The sequence below is a fragment of the Phascolarctos cinereus genome, unplaced genomic scaffold (assembly GCF_003287225.1).
Source record: "Phascolarctos cinereus isolate Bilbo 61053 unplaced genomic scaffold, phaCin_HiC Scaffold_7;HRSCAF=346, whole genome shotgun sequence".
NCBI lineage: Eukaryota > Metazoa > Chordata > Mammalia > Diprotodontia > Phascolarctidae > Phascolarctos > Phascolarctos cinereus.
This window is the reverse complement of record NW_027556180.1, coordinates 17763860-17776371: the sequence shown is the minus strand read 5'-3', so window position 1 is coordinate 17776371 and position 12512 is coordinate 17763860. Positions and strand designations below refer to the sequence as shown.

General features: G+C 45.6%; 1 long non-coding RNA gene across 1 annotated transcript; it reads right to left on the bottom strand.

Annotated features, from left to right (window-relative positions):
• Positions 1 to 6271: 6271 nt before the first annotated feature.
• On the bottom strand, positions 6272 to 10600 carry LOC110210102 (uncharacterized). The gene is made up of 2 exons (XR_002325018.2): positions 10299 to 10600; positions 6272 to 7225 (listed from the first exon to the last, which is right to left on the bottom strand). It is a non-coding gene; the product is annotated as an uncharacterized LOC110210102 (long non-coding RNA).
• Between the last annotated feature and the right edge of the window lie 1912 nt (positions 10601 to 12512).

Here is a 12512-nt window from a genome sequence, read left to right as displayed (position 1 = left end):
GAAGAAAGAAAAGAAAGAAGAAAGAAGAAAGAAAGAAAGGAAGGAAGGAAGGAAGGAAGGAAGGAAGGAAGGAAGGAAGGAAGCAAGCAAGCTGTTGAGTCTTGAACACAGAAAATACTTGATCGGAGCTCTGTGAATTAACTTGGGTGTCATGGACAGCCACCATCCCAACCACAAAGAGACTGGCTTGAGATGGCTTCTGTGGTGAAAGGTGAATTTAAAGATACAGCGAACTAAAAATATTCCTCTCGCCTGCACCCCAGCTCAAAGGGATATTTAGGGAACCCCGAATTCCTAGTGCTAGGGCGTTGTAGCGAGGATGGATCTGTAACTACCCACAGTCCCATTGGAGGAAATATGGCAAAAAACAGTTACATTTCAAAAGAGGAGAGAAGATAGCAACAAGTATCTAGTAAGCACCTACTATGTGCCAGGCACAGTGTTTAGCACTAGGGAAAGAAAGAAAAGCAAAAACACAGTCCCAGCTCTCAAAGAATTCACCTTCCTATGGGGGAGATTAGCTCCCAAGTAACTAGGTGCCTACAAGACACATATAGAGTAGATGACAGATAATTTGAGAGGGGCAATCACCAGTGGCTGCAGGAGAGAGGGATGAGGAAAGGCCTCCTGCAGGTTTTAAAGAGGAGTATGGAAGAAAGCCAGGGAAACTAAGAGGCAGAGACCAGGGGGCACCAAGCATTCTAGGCACGAGAGACTGCCGATGCAAAGGCAACTACAGGCAGCCGGAGCAGCAGGATTGTAGATTGTGTGGAGGGAAGTAAAGTGGAAGAAGACTGGGCAGGTAGGAAGAGAGTGGCTTGGAAAGGGATTTAAGTGGCAAGCAGAGGAGTTTCTATTGGGTCCTGGAGCTCGGTGAGCACGAAGATGGCATAGTTGGACCCTTGGCTGCTCAGTGGGGTGGGGAGATACTCGAGGCAAGGAGAGAGGGGAAGGGGTCCTAGGTTAAGGCTCCAATAGAAGCCGGGCAGAGAAGAGCTCAAACAGACACGGGGCCGTGTGAGAACAATGAGAAGCCTCGGGAAGGAAGGGAGGAGGGGCTGGAGTAGAAGTGAGATGCAAAGGGCTTACCTGCTATTTCAAATGTGTCCAATGACGTGCTTGGCCAAGGACTTTCACAGACTGTGTCTCGTTTTTTGCACCCTCCTCAATACCACATGGAAATCCAGAAGTCCAAAATCAGCAGCCCTGGTTGCTCCCTGACATTGCTCTCACATAGGCCAGAAAGTCCATCCCAAGGTCAACGGAAGGAAGAGAGCAAGCCAACCCTGGACATGCAACATGCAGGTCTTGTCCTTTCTCTTCTATCATGTGTCCTTTTTTCCCCACTTGTACTCAGTACTCAAGACCTCTAGAGATGGGAAAGGAGCATCCACTCTCCTGTGGGAGGCAGGATTGTCAGAAACCACTTTACCACTTTTTCTCCAAACATTTATCACCTCAAGCCTAAAGTAAAATGAGAATTCAGAGAGAAAAAATATATAAATTATACGTAAAGTCCTGTGAGTGTTTTGCCTAGGGCATGGGAATAGAGTACATGTAAAATGATTTTTCAGGCCCTTCCAAGACTAAATCTCTTTTGATCACACACACACACACACACACACACACACACACCACACACACACACATTGTGTATTTTTAAGACCAGAGAGTTGCAGAATCATGGGACTTTTGAGATGGAAGGAACTATAGCCCTCACCCAAACTAACCCCTCATTGAAACCTGAGGAAAAATATGCTTACCCACTTCCCCTGAGATAGGAGGGGAAAGATCAAAGGCTCCCAGGAGGCATTTCACTAGGAACCCTAAGTGGTATGGGGAGAACTCAGAGCTGAGTGCATCAAGTCCTGGGGCCAGAAAGGACAGGACAGCAATGGGGACACAAACCAAGCAAAACAAGACAAATCAGGGAATAGTCTGATCTCAGAAAAGAGACTTTTCCAACTCTCTGAAGGAACACAGAGATGTGCTGCCCCTAGCAAAGTGTACCAGGAACATCGGCCTGAGGCGGCCTAGCCGTCCCAGAGAACTGAAGGACATAGAAGTTAAACTTTAATAGGAAAAGCTGTCTTCTTAATGAGGCTGAGCTAGAGCTGCAGGGAGAGAAATGAGGGAAGGGTAAGAAGAGGCAACCACAGCTAACACTCACAAAATGATTGTGCAATTAGCATCCGGATGGATAGGGCACAGGGCAGCAAAATGACACAGTGGATAGGGCTGGGCCTGACATTAGACTCATCTTCATGCGTTCAAATCCAGCCTCAGACACTTACTAGCTGTGTGACCCAGGGCAAGTCACTCAACCACGTTTGCCTCAGTTTCCTCATCTGTAAAATGACCTGGAGAAGGAAATGGCAAACCATTCCAGTATCTTTGCCAATAAAACTCCAAACGGGGTCATGAAAAATCAGACATGACTCATGTTTAAATCTAAATAAGGTAAGGAAGTTATAATGGAAAAAGGGGAGGAGTCAGGAGACCTGAATTCAAATCCTGGACCTCCCACTTAGTAGCTGTGTGATGCTGAGAAAGTTTCTCTCTCTCAAATCAATTTGATCTGTAACATGAAACTAATGTGAGAGATAGGTGTTAAAACTCTCTTTCTTTTGTCATCCAATGTAAACTTTTTGAGAATAGGGTTTGGTTTTGTTTTTGTATCCCCAGCATCCAGATCCATGCTTGGCATTTAGTAGGTGCTTACTGAATACTTGTGGTTGGTTGGGCTGACTGGTGGATTGGTTGGTAGAGGGGCCAGGAGCAATAGACACAGAATAATTTCCCTGTTGTCAGACTGCGTCTCCACGTTGGCAGGGTCCTTTAATTGTTCTTTGTTGGAGACAGAGCAGGAAACAATCACGGTTAGAAACCAAAAGACATCAATGCCACTCTTTTTAAAAATGTAAAAGGCCAGAAAGTGAAACGGCTCACAATATTTGCTCTATGCCATCCTCTGTCACTTCCCCTCCCAAATGTTAGGAGGAAAACCCTTAAAAGAAATAGACTTTGATTAAGGAAAAAACCAGGCTCACAAACAAGCTCTGTTCTCCTTATATTAGATGGCTGAGAACCAATGAATCCTGAGGATTTTTAAGGATTCAAAATCAGGAAGCCTGCACATTCCCCAGCATGGTGTGGGGTCAGGCAAATACAAGACTGTCTCATTGTGGTGTGGAGGTACCTCTGAGTTCTCTGTCAAAGCAAAAGCCCCACCATCTCCTGCCAAGCTATAAAGGAGGCCTTAGTCATGGACCGGTGTATGTCCATCATACAAGACATAACTGCTCTGTCTCCCAGGTTCACAGCCTCAGTGTCTCAGCTCCTCACTGACTCACCCCCCCATGCCCAGTCATTCGACATTTCTACCTCTAAACCTCTCCAAGAGCTTGTGACTGCTCACTAAGCCACCACCATAGTTCAGGCCCTTGTTACCTCTTGCCTGGGCTCTTGAATTACCTTCCCAATGGGCTTCCCTCCCAGTCTCTCTCCACTCCAAGCCAGCCTCCTCACAGCTGGCAATGGTTTGGCCAGAGCACAGATCTGACCATGTCAAACACCCCTCCCCCACAACTCACGAAGATCCAGAGGTTCCCTGAGATTGCACATATGATTCCACAAGACACCTCTGGTGGCTTTTGAAGCCCTTCACAGCTTATCTCCCACCTCATACATTGCTCCCCTCCCCATACCCTGGTCCAACTAAACTGACTTTCTCGCTGTGGCTCACACAGGATGCTCCCTGTCCTGCTCCTTTGGGTTTTTGCTGTGCATCCCCCATACCTGCAATGTTCTCCTCCCTCAACTATGCCTCATAGAATTCCCTATTTCCTTCAAGAAAACCTCAGATTCCACCTTCTAGATCAGAGTTTTTTAACTTACAACCACAAATTTGTTTTAAAAAATATTTGGATAATTATTTCAATGTTATTGATTTCCTTTGTAATTTTATGTTATATTCATTAAAAAAATATTTTGAGAAGGGGCTCATAGACTTCCTCAGGCTGTTAAAGCAGGGTACTTGACACAACAGAGGTTAAGAACCCCTGTTGAACATGAACCCTTGCCTGATTTTCCCCACCCCAGCTACTGGTGTCCTCCTTCTCTGAATGATCTTTTAAAATTTGCATTTATTTTTATGTATTTGTGTTTGTACATCTCTGTATTACCATAAAACGTAATATCCATAATGTCTGGGAGGGCTTCACTTTTGTTTGTATTCCCAATGCTATTTCTAACCCTAACTTGGCATGCAAGTGGTGATTAACAAATGTTTGTTAATTGAACATTTGAGAGTCTTCTGGGCACAGCAACTGGAGAAGACACAGACTTTATCAGTAGAGGGTGCACAGGGACAAAAATCATCAAGCTTGGGTGTGTTGGAGTTGCTCCCAAGACCCCCCCCCCCAGGTCAAAGAACATGAGGGCCTCAAGGCATCTTCCAGATCAAGCACAGGCTGTTCATTTGACTAATGAGGACACTCAGGCCCAGAGAAGAAATGTCTTGCCCCAGGTCACACATGTCAGGGCCTGGACTAGAACCTGATGTCCAATCTTCTTGTTAGTACAGCTGCTTCCCACACAGAAGGATGCAAAGGTGAACTGAAGACTCCATCCTGGACCACTGGCCAGCTCCCAGGTTACTGAGCAGAGCAAAATGTGCTCAGCTTTTGGCCTTGCTTAGACACCCCCTCCCCACACACACACCTTTTTTTTAGCCCTTCCTACAAAGAGTTCTTCCACCCTGGTGCTTAATCTATGCCCCGTGTTTCCCAGATGGATGGGCCCTTTGTCTATGGCACTTTACACCCTCCCCCTCCAGTATTGCCTACAGCTGCCTGGTTTGCTAAAATCAGCCCTCAGCTCTTGACCTGTCTTAGATGAGTTGCCAGCCAGTTTGGCCTAATCTCATAGGTCTGAGTCTTGGGAGCCCCCAACCAGTGCCCTGAAAGATTGTGGCTCATGTCACTGGTCCTACCCTCGACCCTCCCAGTAAGTGGGGTCAGGTGCAGTAAAACACCCAGGAGAGCTGCCGTCTACCGAAAAGGGGCATTCTCAGTGTACCAAGAATGTGAAAGCTAAGGCCAGGATTGAAAGGACATAAAGTGACATTCTGTGTGATTATCTGCACAATAAACAACAGTCCAAAGTTACAAGCAAATGCCTAAGATAAACCCTCTTGAACCCTTGTTCCCCAAGAGCTACAAGAACAGGAAGAAGAATCCTAGATAGATGGGGGGAAAAAAGACCAAATCAAAGACTTTTCCCTCAATATTTGGGAACTTAGCCACCACATTAGATAATATTTTGGTGTTGTAATATGAGAAGTAGAGGAAGGAGCACGGTTTTGGGGTCACTACCTCGATGACCTTGGAACAAGTCACTTAACTTATCTCAGCCTCAGTTTCCTCATCTGGAAAATGAAGGGGTTACTTGAGATGATCTCTAAGTATTGTGCACATTCTGAGTCCTAGGATCCTAAGGTCTTTGGAAACTCCTGGACACAATTGCAATGGTGCTGAGCTTGGGGCAAGGCCTGCATTCAGACACCACCCTCCTCTTGTGCCTCCTGACCTTGGCTGCTGGTCAGGGTTTCCCTTTAGAGACTCTACTCAGACAAGGCTTCCCAAGCCCTGCCTTTTAGCCATCACTCAAAAGTGTGACCTAAGAAAACAGGAGCATTTTCTAGAGGGATGGAAAGAAGCACAGAGGTTAGACTGTTTTGTTTTTGTTTTTGTTTTTGTTTGTTTTAGGCTATTGGGGTTAAGTGACTTGCCCAGGGTCACACAGCTAGTAAGTGTTAAGTGTTTGGTCTGAGGCCGGATTTGAACTCAGGTCCTCCTGACTTCAGGGCTGGTGCTCTATCCACTGGTGCCACCTAGCTGCCCTGAGGTTAGACTGTTTGCCCAAAGATAATGTTTGGGGGGTTGTTTGTTTTTTGCTTTTTGGTGAGGCAATCAGGGTTAAATGACTTGCCTAGGGTCACACAGCTAGTAAGTGTCATGTGTCTGAGGCTGGATTTGAACTCAGGTCCTCCTGACTCCAAGGCCAGAGCTCTGTCCACTGCACCACCTAGCTGCCCCCAAAGACAATGTTAAAAGGTACTTAGAACACTTCAAATTAAGGAAACATGTATTTCAGAAAACTAAAAAGTGATTAGTGGAGAAAACATAGGATCACAAATAAATGGGTGAATAAGGCATTTAAGAGCTTACTATGTGCAAAATGTTGGAGAAACAAATAAAAAACTAAGATAGCCACTGATTTGTGGAGCTTATATTCTAATGGGGGGAGACACATATATGGAAAGTTTTAGCTGCAAGTCAGATGGAAACTCCCATGATCCTCAGAGTGTCAAGGCAAAGTTTCTTCTATAATGTCATTTCCACTGATAAAATCCTATCATTTTCTGATGTTGAACCATTTGAAAGGCCAAGGACTTTGGTGCCAAGAACTTGCTTTTCTGGGCCTTCGGTAGCTGTGGCCGTAGCCTCTGCTATAATTGCCAGGCATCATATCCTCAGAGGCTGCTTGCCAAGATGATGGCTAGGGGCCCTGGGCTGGATGCCTACCTGTTCCCAAGGCTCTTGAGTTCAGGGTCCTGGGCTGTCTCCATTAAGGTCTAAGAGGAGGTGGCCAAAGATGGTAGTGTGCTTTGCCCTACCTGGCACACACCGCCTCCTGTTCTTCCCCAGGGTGACTGCTGCTTCAGCCAAGCTGGCTACATGGGTGGGAGCTGGTGGGAATGATGGCTTCTTCTCTGCAGGAGTTATTTCCCCATGTGATTGTTATGAGGGCTGAGCTGGGATTAGGAATGGTGGTCTGGAGAGGATAGGGTATGGTTATTTCCAAGACTATTCCCAGGTGCCTGTCTGCCTGTTGGTGACAGTTGGCCAGCATTCATTGATGGTGGTGATGAGGAAGCCTGGATGGGGCCCTGGAGGACATTGATGCCATTCTGCCCCTATTTTACAACTGAGGAAACTGAGGACGACAAAGGTGAAATGTCTTACCACAAGGAAGCGTCTTGGTACAGCTGAGATTCGTAAAGCAGATTGCAGTAGGTACATCAAGGCAATCATAACTTCCCTGGCCTGTGGCTGGTTATTTTTGCAGCTTCTGGAAGTATTTTTAGACATGAAAATTCCTTGACAGCGTCATTTAACAGTTCCAATCAGTGGAACAGCAAATTCATGTTTTCTTGTGGCATCTGAAAGGAAGGGACAGAAAATGGAATCTGAACATGTTGCAGAGGAAAGAAGAAAAGGAAATAAACATGCATTTATTGAGCAGCTCCTATGTGCCAGGCACTGTTCTAAGAGCTTTACAAACATCTCATTCCATCCTCGTACAACCCGGGGAGGTAGGTGCTATTACTATCCCCATTTTATAGATGAGGAAATTGAGACAGAGCTTGGGTGACTTGCCCAGGGTCATAGAGCTAGTAATGGTCTGAGGCAGGATTAGAACTCAAGTCTTCCCAATTCCAGGCCCAGTGCTCTATGCACCAAAGCTGCAGCTCAATTTGTAGTTTTTAAAAAACAAAACCAAAAAATCTTGAGTTTGCTTTTCAGCTCTATTTATTTTTTGTGTTGCCCAAATCACTTCGTATTTCTGAGCCTCAGTTTTCTCACCTATACAATAAAGGAATTGGCTTAGATGATGCATAAGACCCCTTTGGCCCTAAATACTATGGCCTAGGGTGGTCTTCACTACCAGCGAGTTTTAGTGGGGAAAGTGTCAGATTAAAATCAGGAAAGATCTGAGGGCCTCACATCCTGCTAGGAAAGGGGGGACCTCACAGACTTCCTCTGTAAAAGGGACTTGGACTTGATGACCTCTGTGGTTTCTTCCATCTTTAAACCTTTAAACCCCATACTGTCTACTCAGATAGCTACTTGAAAGAGAGAATGTGGAGGTGAAAGTCACAGGGGAAAGTCTAGAAAACCTTGTTTGGGGTCTTAGTTCTACATACAAATGAATATACAGAAGTGAACAACGGTTTAAGTTTCATCCTATGATATATTCTAGAGCTAGAGGGGACCTCAAAGATCATTAAACCCAACCCCCTTCATTTTACAAACTGAGGCAGAGGGATGTCAGGTACTTTGCCCACAGTCCCCATAGAGTAAGTATCAATTATCCCTTTCCTCTCTGATCAGTCTGCAAGTGGGATCAAAGGAAAGCATAAGCAGAATGTAATCACTTTTGTCTTTTATCTCCCCAGAGCCTGGCACATAGAGAGTAGTCATTCAATGAATATTTTTTGATTCCTTCCTTTTGAATTTCCTAAAAGGGTGAAGTCTTACCTCCCGTGGATACATGCTATATCAGTGTGTGTCCAGGGGACAAAAGATTTTTCAAGGCTCAGAGTTTCTGTCAGCCTTGGAATGGTGTTCAAGCACGCACTCATCTGGAAAATGCAGGGGATCCTTTTTGCCTCCACTAGTCTCCGGTTTTAGCTTGAAAACCGGTGAGTTTCTTTCTTTCTCTTTCATATCCTTCTGCAAGCATGTATAAAACTGACCCAGAGCCTGGAGAAGAGATGAGGAAAGATGCCCCCTCCCTTCTTTGCAAAGGCGGGGGACTATGGGTTTGGAACATTGCATACACTGTAAGATGTGGTTGACTTATTGCCTAGTTTTGCTGAATACCTCTTCCCACCCCTACCCCTACCCCAGTCCCTTTACTTTCCCTCTCTTTTTTTGTTACTATGGATTGCTCACTGGGTAGGGTAGAAGGTAGAAGCATATCTTTAAATAAGGGTAACATCAAAATAAAATACCTTAATTTTAAAAAGCTGTGACTTAGAGGCACATTGGGTTGTTAGCCACAGCCTGATCTCCAGGCTTTCAATAGCCTCGAGGAGCCCTTGGACCAGCGCTGGCTTGAGAAAGAGGATCTGTTGGACCTCAGGGCTCAGTTTGTAAAACATGAAAAATCATCCAAAAAGGCAGGAGAAAGGGGCATGCTGTGTGAGGGGCATGCTGAAATTTTCATATCCAGTGTAGAAGAGGAGGAAAAAGCCAGGAAAGTCACAGAACCAGCCTGAACAGGCTTAGGCTCTCCTTTAGCCATCTAGTTTGGGAATGGGAAAGCACATCTGGCTTTCTCTCTTCCAGTAGCATGTTGTATGTTACAGAATTTAAGACTAGAGGGAGCCAGAAAAAAAGAACTCCTTCTCTTCCTCCCTCCTCCCTTCCTTCTCATCTTCCCTCTCACTTTCCTCCTTCCCTCCTTCCTTCCTTCCTTCCTTCCTTCCTTCCTTCCTTCTCCTTCCTTCCTTTCTTCCTTCCTTCCTTCCTTCCTTCCTTCCTTCCTTCCTTCCTTCCTTCCTCTGTTTTACAAAGAGGCAGTGGAATAAAGAAGCTAGCAGGCTGAACCTGGAGTCAGGAAAACCTGGATTCGAATTTTTGGTGGGGAGAGGGGGAGTGATTCACTTCCTTAGCAAATTCCATTTGTAAGCCGGATGCAGATGGAGACTCTCCCCCCTCCTTCCCCCTCCCCATCTGACTCAGGCCTTGAGTCTGAGTTTCCTGGCCAGAGTTGGGAGACCAAAAAAAGCCAAAGGCAGTAATGGTCTTTTCCACCGAGGTCTGGGACTAATCTCTAGCTGTTCAATCCCACCTTCCCCTGTGCCCCATTATTAGTTTGCATCCTGAGAATTCCAGAGCCCAGCACTCACTCATCCTGCAGTGATGAGGGAGGCCAGAGGGACAACTGTGAGAGGGAAACCAGTCCCATAATGTCTTGTCTTGACCCTCCCCCCTTTGATTCCAACGCATCCCCCAGCTGTGCCTCTCACTCCAGCTACGTCCCTGGGCACAGCATGACCTTAGCTCTCTCCCAGAGGGCAGCTCATTCCTAACATAGCCCAGCAGGGAGAAAGGCGGAGCATTCATGGGGATCTGCCCTGGATCTTATCAAACTGTCCCATTCTCATTGTTCAAACAGCTCTGAAATCTTCCTCCTGCTCCACAAATTAATTACCAACAAACAAAATGTATTAAGTACTGCCTGTTTTAATTCAATTCAATTCAACAGGCATGTGTTAAGGACCTAATACACACCAAATACCAGGCGCTTTGCTCTGGATGTAGAATCAAAAATCAGTCTCTATCCTCAAGGACATTTCATTCTACTAGGAATGGAGGAGTGGGGGAGAGAAATAATATGTATACGGATAGTTAAGTATAACACACACACACAGAGAACATGCATAAAGCTTGTCCTATCAATCAAACAAGTATTTATTAAGCAATCCTCACACTTAAGCAGCTTACATTCAAATGGGGAGGCAAAGAGTAATGTGTCCCACCAGCAGCAGCAGCAGCAGCAGCAGCTTCCAGAGATCAGCGGGATAGTGACCCCGGGGGAAGGGGTCGTTTAGTGCGGCTCTGGGAGTTTTGGAGTTAGTAGGGGGATGAGATGCAGGAAATGAAAGGACTTTGGGAGTAAATCAGAGATGGAGAGGAGCGGAGACAGGAGAGTGTTTGAATGAGACAGAAGTAAATGGTGACAGATGGATAACAGCCAGAGAGTGACTTAAGCACCAGAGCTGAGCCTGAGCAAGTCAAAGCAGACTGCCCTCCCCAACTCCATTGGCTACATAGGTTAGAGGCTGATGGGGTAGTCATTCTCATTCTCTCTCTTAGTTCTATCTCCTTCCTCCCTAGAGCTTTCTACCCTTATAATACAGATCTTTCCTTGGGTGATGGTCGCCTTGGTTCATTTACATGGAGCTCATTTTCTATTGTTTTGTTCAGTTTGATTCTGAATGCCATCTGAGTGGGCTAAAGAGAGTGGGTGGGAAGGCTCTTCATAGTTCACAAAATGTGTCAGCTAGGACCTCCTTACTTGCTTGCTGGTCAAAGAATCTACCAGAGGGCAGATTTTGTAAGACTTTTTGTCCTATAGGTTTCGTAGGGGAACTCCAAAGAATAGGACTGAAGGAACGGGGGGGGGGGGGGGGCTGGCGCACCTGGCTCCCCACGTGTTCAGGCTCCCCATGTGCTCTGGCCCCTGAGGCTAGGTGCCTCCTTTACCTAGAAAGAGTCTCTAGAAAGAGCCAAGGGACTCCTCCCAGCCAGCCTAGAGATAGAAAGGAAGAAGCAGGGTGGTTTTGACTTTGCCGTTTTTTGTTAGGGAGGGGCAATAGTGAGACAGACAGACAAGCCAGCAACATCTACCGATTAAAAAGCATATACAAAATACACATAAAGAGAATGAATAAAAGCCATTACAAAGTAGACAAAGCGAGATAATTTGGGAGGAAGAGCCCTAGCAGTTGAGGGAATAATAGTAAAAGCTAACATTTATACAGTGCTTACTACGTGCCAGGAATTATGCTAATCGCTTTACAATTATTATCTCATTTGATTCTAACAACCCCAGAAAGTAGGTATTATTATTATTATTATACCCCCCCTTTTTTTTTACAGATGAGGAAACTGAGGCAAGCAAGGGTTAAGTGACTAGCCCAGGTCACATAGCTAGTAAGTATCTGAGACTGGAATTGAACTCAGGTCTTCTGACTTGCCTCTATACATCGAACGAACAAGGAAAGGCTTCATGGAGAAGACAGTGTCTGAGCTGCATCTTACAGAGGAGTTTTTAGTAGTTCCTAAAATAAATAAATAGGAGTTCACTGCCAGTGATTGAGTAGAAGACTGACCAGGACAGATCTTGGCAAGTCACCTCGTCTCTCTGGGCCTCAGTTTCCTCATCTGTAAAAATAAAGGGATTGCATAATAAGATCCCTCCCTTGCAGCCTTAAATCTATGCTCCTATGAATCTTGTAAGGTAACTACTTTGGGTATTACTATCCCCATTTTCTAGATGATGAAACTGAGGTTACGCTGGAATATATCTGAGGAGCCCCAGGCTCTGCTGACTCCAAGTCCAAGTGCCACCTTGTCTGATATGTTTTTATTGCCCTCCAGTCATTGGTGGACCAAGCACTTATCGAATATCCGCTGTGTGCCTGGTGTCATGCCAAGACACAGCAAGGGTCAGCAACGGTGTAGAAAGCAAGGACGTTGCCTTCAGGCAGCTTACAGTCTAGCTGCAGAGACAAGACACCATACATGAGACAACTTTGGGAAAACTTCCAAGAAGCATGAACACTGGGGCAACTTCAGTTTCATTGGTGAGTGAATCATGCCGGAAACAAGGTGAGAAACCCTGAGGACTGGGGACTTTTCTAACTATTTCCCATTTTATTATCTCTTTTTACTGGTAGGTCTAAACCCTGAATCCTGGCCATTTTAGTCTCAGATCACAAAACAGTATAGGAAGTAGCTTCAGGCTGGACAAACTTTGGGCAATTCCCTGACAGCAAAGAAAAAAAATCTTCCTGGTATTTGTGCTAAGTCACCATGGCCTGGCCTGGTTTCCTATAGCCTTTATAAGGTCATACTCTTGTTCATAGCCTCCTTTGGGCAATGAGGTGCTAGGGACAGCTGTGTATCCGAAATATAAAGAGATCACTGTGTACA